Here is a 12657-nt window from a genome sequence, read left to right on the forward strand (position 1 = left end):
CAAAGACAGTCCACCCCCAGGATCTTGCCCCCTCTCTGCTCCAACTCAGCCCTCCATTCATAACGTGACTTTGTCTCAGTCTCTTCACAATGCCAGTCACTGAAACACTGACGATGTGATGGGGGCTTCCTGTCTTTATTGCATTTTCTTCAAAGGATCCCGTGTGTCTTCTTTCTCTCTGTCTGCACTGAAGTGTGGTATCAGGCCCAGCTTGAATGGGTGACTGTGTCTGAGTGGCTCAGCTCAACTGAGACCACAGTCATTGTGTATCATCTCTGTTGTTGGAGATCTCTGTGTGGTCCCTGATGGTCTAGTGGCTAGGATTTGGCGCTTTCACCGCCGCGGCCCGGGTTTGATTCCCGGTCAGGGAATGAGTTCTTTAGAGGTTGAAACTGGATACAGGAAAGGTGGTCCACATTATGGTGGAGGTGATGAACTGTGAATCCATCGTTGGCTCCACTCTCACCCCCATTGCCAGTGTTCTTGGTTCACTCTGCCATGGCCCCAAGTTGAAGGGGAACTTTCACATTCAGATTCAACCCTTTGTTAGACACAATTAAGTCACTGACTCCTGCAAGGACAAACTCTGTAATCCTCCTTAGTAGCTTTGGTTCCTTCTCAGCGCAGAAAGTGTGTTCACTGATGTAGGAACAGAAAAACTTAGAGCTCCAGTCCTTCGTTCCTTCCTCCACTGAGCAGAACAAACACAGAACAGTGAGGCAAGGCAAGGCAAGGCAAGTTTGTTTGTACAGCACATTTCAGCAACAGGACAATTCAACGTGCTTTACATAAAACAAACATAAAAAGACATTCAACATAATTAGAGAAAGTAAAGACAGAGAAAGACATTCAACACAATTAGAAGAGTTACATTGCAGCTTAAGTAAAGTTAGAGATAGAAGCTAAACAGGCAGATAGAAGTTACAGTGCAGTGTGAGATACTGATCAGAGGCCTCAAGTTTGATTTAATAATAGGCCACGGTAAACATATGGGTTTTTAGCTGTGATTGAAAAGAACTGAGAGTTTCAGCAGACCTACAGTTTTCTGGGAGTTTGTTCCAGATATGTGGAGCGTAGAAACTAAATGCTGCTTCTCCGTGTTTGGTTCTGACTCTGGGGACAGAAAGCAGACCTGTTCCTGACGACCTGAGAGGTCTGGATGGTTCAAAACGTACCAGCAGATCAGAAATGAATTTTGGTCCTAAACCATTCAGTGCTTTATAAACCAGCAGTAGTCTTTTAAAATCAATTCTTTGGCAGACAGGAAGCCAGTGTAAAGACCTGAGAACTGGAGTGATATGATCTACTTTCCTGGTCTTCGTGTGGACTCGAGCAGCAGCATTCTGAGTCAGTTGGAGCTGTCTGATGGATTTTTTAGGGAGACCTGTGAAGACACTTTTACAGGAGTCGAGTTTATTGAAGATAAACGCATGGACAAGCTTTTTTCAAATCCTGTTGGGACATCAGTCCTTTAACCCTTGATATGTTCTTCAGGTGATAGTAGGCTGACTTTGTAATTGTCTTTATGTGGCTGTTAAGATTCAGGTCTGCGTCCATGACTACACCAAGATTTCTGGTTTGGTTTGTGCTTTTAACATTACTGATTGAAGCTGAGCTCTGACTTTTAATCGCTCTTCTTCAACTCCAAAAACAATTACTTCAGTTTTATCTTTGTTCAGCTGAAGAAAATTCTGGCACATCCAATGGTTGATTTGTTCAATGCACTTACTTAGTGTTTGTACTGGGTTATTGTATCCGGTCAAGGAAGCAACGGTGCTTCAAGCAAAAGGACCAGAGATCAGCAGCCATGTTGCCTCAGCAGCTTGAAGGTGACTCTTGTAGGGAGACCATTTCATTTCTTGTTCACTCTCCCAATGAAGCTGATGTGTTTCAAAAGATCAAGTTAGGAAGCAGCAAAATGCACCGAGTGACCTCAAGTTAATTTTAGGTTGGAGGAGCGGAGCTCTGGTTCCGCTGGTATCAGCCCGGTCCAGTGTTGTGGATTTCTCTCTCTTCTCTCTAACATTGTAGACCAGCAAAAGCAAGTTAAGAGCAAAAACATGTTTCTATCAGGTCGTCTCTCTAAATGCTGCACGTCTGTGCTGATAAACGTCTCATGATTGTGGTTTGTCTCCACCGGCCTCCCCCCTCCTCTCTATCAGCCTCTGACTCTCACTCTCACCCAATGTCCTCCCTTCCTCCTGCTTCTACGACTGAACAAAGATTTGTAGATTTGACACAAAAATACAAGCCTGTGGTGCAACGCTGCTTCTCACACAGAAATACATGGAAACACTTGGCCCTCAATCTGCTGGTCTGACCAACACATTCACTTGCAGGGTTCTTTTAACAGGCCTGAATCACCAGTTCAGTTTCCCTGCTTTGAAATATGTGGTGACAATGTGTGAACATGACCAAGTTAAAGGTTGAAGTACTGCAGTTACTACAAGATAAGAAGTACCTGGATGATGAAGCCTCTTCAAGACATTCAAGCAAGTCCAGTTGGTTTTATCCTTTAAACTCAAATCTGATCCAGGATCAGTGAGTTGACACTCAAAACTATCATTAAAGTGAATTAGCTTTTTTTCCTGTCTGTTCTATTTATGATTCCTCTGGCAGGTTTGTTATTAATATTCCAGGAATGTGTGTCAGTTTTCAGTCTTTTTTTCCTGTTTCCTTCACAAACATGGGGGATGAAGTCCTGAGTGACGATCAAGAAACTCCCTAAAAATGAGAAGTAACGACAGCAAGGAAATCACCTGAAGTCAGTAAAAGTGTCATTTTGATAAATGGATTTAAAAGTCAGATCAGAGATTTTGTCAGATTTTACTTTTATGAAATGCCTGGGAAAAGCTTGCTTTCATCCTGAGCTCAGGAGGGTTCACTGTTTTGTTGTGCAGTGTTGTGTTTTTGCCTCTGGAATGAAATTTCATTCTAATGTACACTGCTTGTTCGATCTACCCATCTATCTTTATTCTCTCTCTCTCTCCTCTGACCTTCGTTAGCAGTCCAGTGAAACTCAGCTAATTTATCTGAGGACTTCACTTTGAAACCCTCTGTTTCAGACACGCTGTCGTCTGCCTCCTCAGATGCTGAAACTGTCAGACGTCCTAAAAAATGTCTGGAGAATCATGGATGAGATTCACCTCTAGTAGGATTTAACAAAACATCTCTGTGTTGTTAAATGCAGTTGACATGAAATGTGTTAAGTTGGTCAGGCTTGTTTTATGAAGTAGGTGTCGTTTTATATCAGGAAACAGGAGATGTGGTGCTGACAATCTGATGCGTCTGCAGCAGTGAAGGAGAGGAAACTGCTCATCTGATCAGAAGATCATGAGTGTCACAACTCTGATGTGGATGACGTGTCCGACCCTCAGCTTTATCTTTGTATCACTTCAGCACATCAGGAGCTGTTGACACGGACATGAAAAGCTGCACTTAAGAGTCCTGATGAGGAAATAAGAGTGAAGAAACTAGTAGCAGACGATCGGAGGAGCTTGACACTGGACATGGATGGCAGGGTGCTGCTGGTGCTGCTGGTGCTGCTGGTGCTGTGGAGCTCAGGTAGGCTTCCTGTTGGAGGTGTTGTTGATCTGCATGGTTCAGATAGACGTGTGTTTGAAACGGCTCAAATCAACTGGCTCATGTCCTGGAGGCAGCAGCTGCATTTCTGGATTGACTCCCTCACTGTTTGCTCCAGTCGGCCCTCAACTGCTCTGATGTTCTGTGTTCTGTATGTCAAGAAGTCAAATAAATGGACTGTTCTCCAGTTGTAGTGTGCTGGTACAAACACAGTAGTTCAATCACATGAGGTGGCTGAGCTGCTGCTAAACCCAGAGAGTGTCGGTCCTCCACAGTCTAACTAGTCTCAGCTTAGTTTCAGATCAACTTGAAAAATATTCATTCACACACACATTTGCAGAAATTGTGTGTGTGTGTGTGTGTGTGTGTGTGTGTGTGTGTGTGTGTGTGTGTGTGTGTGTGTGTGTGTGCGTGTGTGTGTGGGGAGGGGGGGTCAGAACCAGAAAAGACTTTTTTGCCAATGTTGTGCATTGAGGAGCGATTTGGTCAAAATTACAATAATCAATAATTATGAATATAATTTTTGATTATTGAATGAAATACAAATTAATATTGAATATTAAATAAAATAAAATGAATAAAAAAGAAATAAACTAAAAATAATTTCAACAAATCAATAATTCATTAATAATGAGAGACTAATATTGTGTCAGTGTTGTGTGTAAATTGATGGTGTGTGTGTTGTGTTCATTATCTTTGTATCTCAATCATATTAATAATGAATGATGAATATCTATCATGGTAGGCTGATGAATGACATCTGAAGAAGATCATTGAAAAAAGAAATAGAATAAATGAATGGGTGGAGAAATAAATCCTACTTTAAGGCCTTTTAACATTTGAAATTGAGAACCTCTGGTTTCTATCATACAGAAATATCAATAAAATATAATTCCACAATAATTTTATACAGCAAAGAATAAACAAACACATAGGAGACAAAGAGTAGAAATATGTAATTAATGACTATCACCATAATAAGAAAAACAATAACCATAGTTGTGATATTAATATAAAGGTGATGTCATCATTAACAACGTTGTTAATGCCAGAACAATAATAGCAAGAGTAGTGATGAGAACCAGAAAACAGTGATGCCACAAAAACAGTGATAATAATAATAATAATAATAATAATGAGAGAGAAGTGTCACATTTCATTAATAACTTGTGTTTGGTAATAATAATGGTGAATGAGGATAAATTGTTCATCTCTGGTTTGCTGTTCCTATTTTTTCCTCCTCCACTTGTAGTGATTCCTCATACAGGATTTGTAGCATTTCTACTGTCAAAAAATATATAAACAAGCAAGTGGACGAGGAGAAAGAGACCAGAACATAGTTATAATGTCTGAAATGATACATTATTAATAATAGAATAGAACAAAATATTGATTGAGTGAGAGTATTAAGAATAATAACAATAATAATAATTTCATCATGCAGTAATTCTGTATTATTCAGAATCAATGGTATCCTTTTCAATGCTTTTGTTGTTATCACCACGATCAGTAGAAATGTTTCTAATACAGCAACAATAATATCAAATATAATATAATTATGATATTGTAATGAAAACAATAAATGTATGAACAAATAAAGACATTTTAAAAAGAATAAAGGGTGAATGGAGCTGGTGTGTCTGTGTGTGTGTGTGTGTGTGTGTGTGTGTGTGTGTGTGTGTGTGTGTGTGTGTGTGTATGTGTGTGTGTGTGTGTGTGTGTGTGTGTGTTGAATGTGTTGGGAGTTTGTGTGTTCAATGTCACTTTGAGGGTTGGAGGTCAGGCATCTCAGAGGTTCATTTATTGATGGTAGTGGACCAGGTTTTACTGAAGTTGGTGGTTTCATGGTTGATGGATGCAGACATTTTTCCAGGGATTTCTGCTCATCAGCAGCTTCTTCCACTGTAGGATGTTGAGGTTGTTTGGAGGTTTCCAGTCTAACAGGATGGACTTCTGGGTGATAGTGAGTGCTGGAGGGGAATGCTGGAAGATGGATGATGGAATGGTCGTTGCCTCCTGGCTCCAGTTTGAACTCTTCTCCAGTACGACCTCCATCATTTTTCTGTCCTCAGTAACTGTAATAATTGTGTGTACGTGTGAGCATTTGTCACCAGAAAAGACCACTGAGGCAGGTTTACTGGTCACCAGCACCTCTCCTCTCCTGTGACAGGTCTCCTGCTCCTCTCCTCCTCCACTGAGGGAGGGGGGAGGGGGGGCACAGCTCCCTTCTATTTCCTTTAAGTTGGCTCATAGCACCGTAATTGAAAAGGTCCTGGAAACTCATCATGACACAGTTGTTGATCCAGGTCTGAGTGAACATGACCCTCTCAGAGTCTTGATACTCCAGTCTGGAATTTCAGTTTCTTTTTGGAGTTTCTTTCTTCTGGAGTTTGTCTTTTCCGTCAGTTCCAAACGTGCTACGTCATTTAATGCCTCATCAAGTTTGTGTTTTTGTTGAAACTTTGTCTAGTCAGGTTTTGTTTCCATGCCATGCTCCTTACTTGATCTAACTTTGAGTTTCTTTGTCACTTTGTCTAGTCAGGTTCTCCTCAGTCGAGTGAGTTTGAGTTTTTGTAGTTTAGGCTTTTTTCGTCATAAGAGTGGTTTTGATTTGTACTTTAGTAATAAACTTTCTTCATCTGGCACCTTGCCTGGGAGTCGTGGCTTTGGGTTCTCGTCCAAGCTCAAGTCATGACAGGAACAAAGATAAAGTGTGCACTTGATTTATTAGGTGGTACATAATTATCGAAGTGGTAAAATTGTTAAAATGTCAATAATCATATCATAAATCAAAATAATTCTTGGATAATATATCCTGGGAGACATGGTTGTGCAGTGGTCAGCACTGTTGCCTCACAGCGAAAAGGTTCCAGGTTTGAGCCCAAACTTGAGCACAGGATCTTTCTGTGTGGAGTCTGCATGTTCTCCCTGTGTCTGTGTGGGTTCTCTCTGGTACTCCAGCTTCCTCCCACAGTCCAAAGACATCAAGAGGGGATGAGGCTGATTGATACTCTAAATTGTGCGTAGGTGTGGCTTTGAGTGTGAATGGTTGTCTGTCTCTATGTGTTGGCCCTGTGATGGACTGACAACTCGTCCAGGGTGAACCTGGCCTCTCACAGGAAGGCTGCTGTGATAGGCTCCAGCCCCCCGGCACCCTTAACAAGATAAGAGGTACGAAATTGATGGGATACATCAACTAACATAACGTGTTACTGTGACAGGCCTAATATACACTCGTAATTTTAGGAGGTGCACTTGTTCACCTGGTGCAATAAAAACATTTTCCACTGAATACTTACAAATAGCCTCGATGATGTATATTAAACATCAATTATAGATTCAAATTTGTCATTTTTCAGAGTACAAGTACTGACATGCAGCTAGCATCCAACCAGAAGTGCAAATCAACTGGAACGTGCAGATGAATCCAAGTATAAATGTGGAATAATGTTGTATTATACAGTTTAGGCAGGAGTGTCATGAGAATCACACCATTAACTTGCTGTGTACATGAGGTTAGATCACATATAAACAAAGCTAGTATGTTTACTTCAAACCAGAGGTGCTGCCTGGAAATGTAGCATCAGTCTTTATGTATTTAGCTGCTTCTCAAGGACATTTTCTTCTCCCTCCCTGTCGGCTCCACCCTCCTCCAATTGCAGTACTTTTGAGTCCCAAAATGCTGAGGCAGGTGAAGGAAAAGTGCTCTCACTTGACTGGACCTGCAGTGAGCAGTAGAAAGTAAAATGTAAAACTCATCCAGGGAGGCCAATTAGAGGTTGGACTTTTTGGACCAGCAGAGTCTCCATTCTGGGCTCAGGTGTTCCAGTGTGAGGGCCATGAATCTTCCCTCCTGGACTGTGGACGCTCAGGGTCTGGAAACACCTGCTCACCTGGCAAATCAGTTGGACTCATCTGCTCAGGTGGAGCTTTGGTTCAGGTCCTCCTCCGTCCTGTTGCATATTCATGTATTAATGATGCTCTTGTCTCTGCTCAGATGCTGATGATGTCAGGTTGGTGGGAGGAGCAAACCACTGTGCTGGTAGACTGGAGGTGAAACACCTGGGAGAGTGGAGAGAAGCAGAGACAGACCGGTCCTGGACCCTGAAGGAAACAGCTGTGATATGTAGATGGCTGGACTGTGGTTCTGCTGTCTCAACACAGCAGAGAGACGAGTCCTCAGAACGACTCATGTGGTTCATCGACTCTGAGTGTGTTCAGTCTACATCAACACTGAAGGAGTGTGTGAGATCATGGAACTCTTCTGGTTCCACCATCCAGGAAATCACCTGCTCAGGTAACATTATTGACACTAACAGTCATGTTACTGAGATCCAGGACAAGTTGTCTTTGGCTGTTTACATGAACACAAATGTTCCTCTATGATTCTGACAATAACATAACAATTTTTTTAACCTTCATCTCGCCAGAAGACTCTCACTGCGTGTTTTCTCAATCGCATACTTCTATACTGCATACTTAAAATTTTGAGTCTACTCAACTGAAAATGGAAAAACGTATGGATAGTTTTCAAAAATTGAGAATGCAAAAGTTCCCGGATGACGTACTCCAATCAGTTAAGATTTTGAGTGTGCAACTGTGGACACTTGCTGTGGTGAGAGTCGGCCAACACTGACTTGTATAGAGTCATCTTTACATGAAATAACAGGGACAAGTAGGAAATTCTGTGTGGACACGGGTTTGAAAAGATAAAATCACATCACCAAAATGTTGTGCTAAATAAATCACACAATTAAACTTTACAGACAGTTGCATCTTCAGCCAGTAGAAGGAGGACATTGTGTTGTTGGCGCCTATCGTGGTGTAACAATGTGCGATGACCCTCCATTTTGCTTTTTTACTGCTTCAGAAATTGACAAACAAGCACAGGCAAAAGGAGGCGGTAATTAGCTGATGCTGATGCGGTGCTCGCCAGTCACAAATCTGTGTAGAAGAAGAAGACATCACGTCATCATTTCTGAAGAGTGCACCGCACGGCAGGATGTGGTTTGGGACAGCACTGCACCCTCGAAACACGCGCACTGTGCGATAGTACATAGTTTGCTTAGAATACTCAGTTTGAAAATTTTACATATGCAGTATGGAAGTATGTGATTTGGTACACAGTAATGCAGTCATGTTACTGTGATCCAGTACAAGTGACTTTGTTTTTTTAACATGCACACAAATATTCACAAAACTCCAGTGTTTTTATTTTTTACCTTTATTTAGTCCAAGGAAACTCACTGAGAGTGACTCACATTTGCAGGAGCACCCTGATCACATTCACAGTCATAGAACAGCAGCTGCTCAGTACCACCTCTGAGAGCCTTGCTCAAGGGCATCTTGGTGGTGTTAATGAGTGTGGCTGCTTCCTCCTACCAGTCCTGAGGATTGAACCAACAACCTTTTAGTTTCAAGTTCACTTCTCTGTCCTTCAGGCCAGTGGTTGTCTAACTCTTGAAGCAAGTACCTCCATGATGACCATGGAACAGTGTCATAGCGCCTCTGTTCAGCTGCATCAGAGGTGGACAGCATGTTTTCTCAGAGTCAGAGTGAGTCAGAGGCCAACCATCAGACAACCATAGAGAAACATGAAACACTGGAATATTTTATGAATCTGAACTTGTTTTCAAGTGTGTGTGTCAATCTGGTGAACTCTGAGGTTCCAGTGAAAAGATCCACTTGTTGCCAATTACTGCTATAAATGATGCATTGATCACTGATGAAATGCAGTAAATTATATTAGAAATAGTGTTTGAGAATATTTGAAAGTAAGGAGCTGGGCAGTGTCTTTGGTATCAGTGCTCTGATGCAGCAGTCAGCTGGAGCCTCTGTTGGAATCACCTTTGATAGCAATACACACTGAGCACAGGTTCCAATAGAAGACCCAGTGTGTGCTGCTCAGGGTCCAGCACAGGTAGGCCAACACACTGTTGCTGTTTGACTGAGATGCACACCAGACAGTTGTAGAATCACACACATCAGAATGTATCTTAGCATCAATCAGGGAAACGCTGGCTCTGGTTCTTCTGTGGAGGCGAGCAGCAGTGACGTGAGTTCATCCTCAGGACAACACAGGAGTTGGGAATCATTCAGCTCCTCCAGGAGCTGTGGCCTCATGACGATCTCTTCCAGGGTTTTCACACTGAACAACACCAGGGCCGGCTTTTCCTTCATCACCATTGTAGTGATTTGCAGTTCCCTCCTGTCAGATCACCTGCTATTGAGCTACTGGTGTAGCAGATGTTTGTTTTTATTTCCTGACACTCTGACTATTTCCCGTTCATCAGACTGAAAGCCTGAGGGTAGAAACTGTTTTTAGCCTGGTGGTCTCAGCATCCAGGGCTCTGTAGCATCTTCCAGAGGGGAGGGGATCAAACAGTTTGTGACTGGGGTGTGATGGGTCAGCAGAGATGGTGCCTGTCCGTTTCCTGACCCTGGACCGATAAAGGTCCTGGATGACAGGTAGGTCGGCCCCCATGATTCTCTCTGCTGACCCGATTGTTCGTTGCAGTCTGATCCTGTCTTGTTTGGTGGCCGATCCAAACCAGAGTGATGGCTGTGAACAGGACAGACTGAATGATGGTAGTATAGAAGATGATCAGCAGCTCCTGTGGCAGGTTCAACTTCCTGAGCTGTCACAGGAAGTCCAGCCTCTGCTGAGCTTTTTTTCTGGACAGTGTCCATGTTAGAGGTGGACTTCAGGTTCTTGGAGATTGTGGTTCCCAGGAACTTGAACATGTCCTCAGGAGACACTGTGTTGTTGAGGATGGTGAGGGGGGAGAGTGTGGGTGGGCTTCTCCTGAAGTCCACTGTCATCTCCACATTCTTGAGCAGGTTCAGCTCCAGGTGGTTCAGACTGCCCCAGTGGACCAGCTGCTCCACCTCCTGTCTGAAAGCAGACTTGGAACCATCGTTGATTGATACAGATATGTATTTTCTTTCAAAATTGTTTGCTATTTTTTCTATAGTATTCATTGTTTCAAAACAATTTTGACTTGATTAACTTTCCAAAAGATATTTGGGTTTTCCACAGTTTGAGAATCACAACTTTAGGCTGCCACTGCTAGGATCTGAAAATGGTGGTGATGATAACGTAAACTAGAGATTCCAGTTGTGTTCTCTGGTATCCACATGTGGGATATTAGATGGTTTAGGGAGGAAAGAGCAGGAATCATGATTCCCAGCTTCAATAATCACATGAATTATTTCAAAGAGGATAAATTCCTTCCAATTCTATATTTTCCTTCTCACTCTCAGGATAAATTCCTTGGAAATCTGTGTTTTCCTGTCTCATTTACAGGGTTTGCTAGTTCACATGTCAGAGGCATGAACAGGTGAGTTCATGTTGACATGAATTCATTCTCATCATGAATCTGTCTCTTGTTGTCTTTTTCAGAGTCTGTCAGGCTGGTGGACGGGTCGGACCTTTGCTCTGGCAGACTGGAGGTGAAATCTAACCAGCTGTGGTCCTCGGTGTGTGAAGAGGACTTTGACATGCAGGATGCAGAGGTGCTGTGTGGAGAGCTGAGATGTGGGACACCTTCAGTCCTGGAGGGAGGACTTTTTGGACCAGCAGAGTCTCCATTCTGGGCTCAGGTGTTCCAGTGTGAGGGCCATGAATCTTCCCTCCTGGACTGTGGACGCTCAGGGTCTGGAAACACCTGCTCACCTGGCAAATCAGTTGGACTCATCTGCTCAGGTGCAGCTTTGGTTCAGGTCCTCCTCCGTCCTGTTGCATATTCATGTATTAATGATGCTCTTGTCTCTGCTCAGATGCTGATGATGTCAGGTTGGTGGGAGGAGCAAACTACTGTGCTGGTAGACTGGAGGTGAAACACCTGGGAGAGTGGAGAGAAGCAGAGACAGACTGGTCCTGGACCCTGAAGGAAACAGCTGTGATATGTAGATGGCTGGACTGTGGTTCTGCTGTCTCAACACAGGAGAGAGAAGCGTCCTCAGAACGACTCATGTGGTTCATCAACTCTGAGTGTGTTCAGTCTACATCAACACTGAAGGAGTGTGTGAGATCATGGAACTCTCCTGGTTCCACCATCCAGGAAATCACCTGCTCAGGTAACATTATTGACACTAACAGTCATGTGACTGAGATCCAGGACAAGTTGACTTTGGCTGTTTACATGAACACAAATATTCTTCTATTATTCTGACAATGATGATATCCCATTTTTAACATTTATTTAACCAGAGGAAACTCCCTGAGGGACTCACATTTGCAGCACCACTCTGATAATGTTCTTGAAAACAACACAAGCTGCTCAGTTCAGCCACTGAGGGCCTTGCTCAAGGGCCCCATGGTGGTGGTAGTGAGGGAGGCAGCAGTGCTGCTTGTAGCTCAATCCTGGTGAGACAAAGGTGAAGTTTACTGATGTTTCCAGTAGCTTTTTAATCTGTTCAGCTTTCAGTTGTATTTTAACATAATTTACTGTCTCTCTGTTTCATTTTTGTGTTCAGAAAAAAACCTTCAGAGCTAAAAGACAGATAAATGAAATGAAATCAGTTCTTAATAAAAACACAAATTTTAAACGTCAGATGTGCAACATGAACAATCTTCAAAACAATTAATCACAAAAATTAGTCATGTTCACCCATAGTGTGCTCATGTGGTGAGGTAGAGAAGCTAACAAGACTGAGAAACAGTTGTGACCAAAGCTCATGGTTTTAGACTCCATTGGTTTCCATCAGTCTGCAGGTGAGCCCACTCACTGTCTCAGTCACACCCTCAACCTCGTCCTGTCGTATGGAATTGAAGCCGAAAATCAAGTTGTATTTCCACAGAACTCTTTTTAATCCCCGTCCCAATCTGTCCATCAGTCTCTTCCACTTTCTCTCTGTCTTCATCTCTGTCCCTCTCTTTCCTTCTGTTTATCTGTCTTCCTCCCTTTTCTGTCTTGTCCTGCTCTTCTGCTCTCTGTCCCCCTGCTATTCAAAGCAGAAGGCCGTTCCTGTTGAGCCTGGATCTGCTCGACGTTCCTGCCTGTTAAAAGGAAGGCTTTTGTCACTGCTTTTGTGCCTGCTGATGGAGAATTGTTGGGTGTAGATTCATTGAAG

The 12657-nt window shown here is 42.9% G+C and overlaps 1 non-coding gene across 1 annotated transcript; it reads left to right on the forward strand.

The window, feature by feature from the left end:
- Positions 1–299: 299 nt before the first annotated feature.
- trnae-uuc (transfer RNA glutamic acid (anticodon UUC)) lies at positions 300–371 on the forward strand. Its single transcript has one exon. It is a non-coding gene; the product is annotated as a tRNA-Glu (tRNA).
- Positions 372–12657: the final 12286 nt, after the last annotated feature.

The sequence above is a fragment of the Aulostomus chinensis genome, chromosome 4 (genome assembly GCF_037954235.1).
Source record: "Aulostomus chinensis isolate RoL2024-O1b breed Wild chromosome 4, RoL_Achi_v1.0, whole genome shotgun sequence".
Taxonomy (NCBI): domain Eukaryota; kingdom Metazoa; phylum Chordata; class Actinopteri; order Syngnathiformes; family Aulostomidae; genus Aulostomus; species Aulostomus chinensis.